This window comes from Oncorhynchus kisutch, linkage group LG14 (genome assembly GCF_002021735.2).
Source record: "Oncorhynchus kisutch isolate 150728-3 linkage group LG14, Okis_V2, whole genome shotgun sequence".
Lineage (NCBI taxonomy): Eukaryota > Metazoa > Chordata > Actinopteri > Salmoniformes > Salmonidae > Oncorhynchus > Oncorhynchus kisutch.
This window is the reverse complement of record NC_034187.2, coordinates 80,345,566-80,345,972: the sequence shown is the minus strand read 5'-3', so window position 1 is coordinate 80,345,972 and position 407 is coordinate 80,345,566. Positions and strand designations below refer to the sequence as shown.

Below are 407 nucleotides of genomic sequence, written 5' to 3'. Positions count from 1 at the left end.
AACTCTACTAGCCCCAGCTCTACTAGCCCCAACTCTACTAGCCCCAACTCTACTAGCCCCAGCTCTACTAGCCCCAGCTCTCCGAGCCCCAGCTATCCTAGCCCCAGTTCTGCTCTCCCTAGCTCTACTAGCCCCAACTCTACTAGCGCCAACTCTACTAGCCCCAACTCTACTAGCCCCAGCTCTACTAGCCCCAACTCTACTAGCCCCAGCTCTACTAGCCCCAACTCTACTAGCCCCAGCTCTACTAGCCCCAACTCTACTAGCCCCAACTCTACTAGCCCCAGCTCTACTAGCCCCAGCTCTCCGAGCCCCAGTTCTGCTAGCCCTCTCTCTCTTTTTTTCTCTCTTGCTCTCATATACACACTCACACTAGCGTAAACACAGATTTGTTTTGTATTGTGTTT

General features: G+C 53.3%; 1 protein-coding gene across 1 annotated transcript in view; it reads right to left on the bottom strand.

The window, feature by feature from the left end:
* Nucleotides 1–388: 388 nt before the first annotated feature.
* Nucleotides 389–407, bottom strand: part of LOC109880443 (CD164 sialomucin-like 2 protein) — a 4,493-nt gene continuing 4,474 nt past the window's right edge. The window contains exon 6 of the mRNA XM_031789041.1: nt 389–407. This exon is cut by the window's right edge and continues 527 nt beyond it. The gene's annotated coding sequence lies outside the window, so the exon portion shown is untranslated.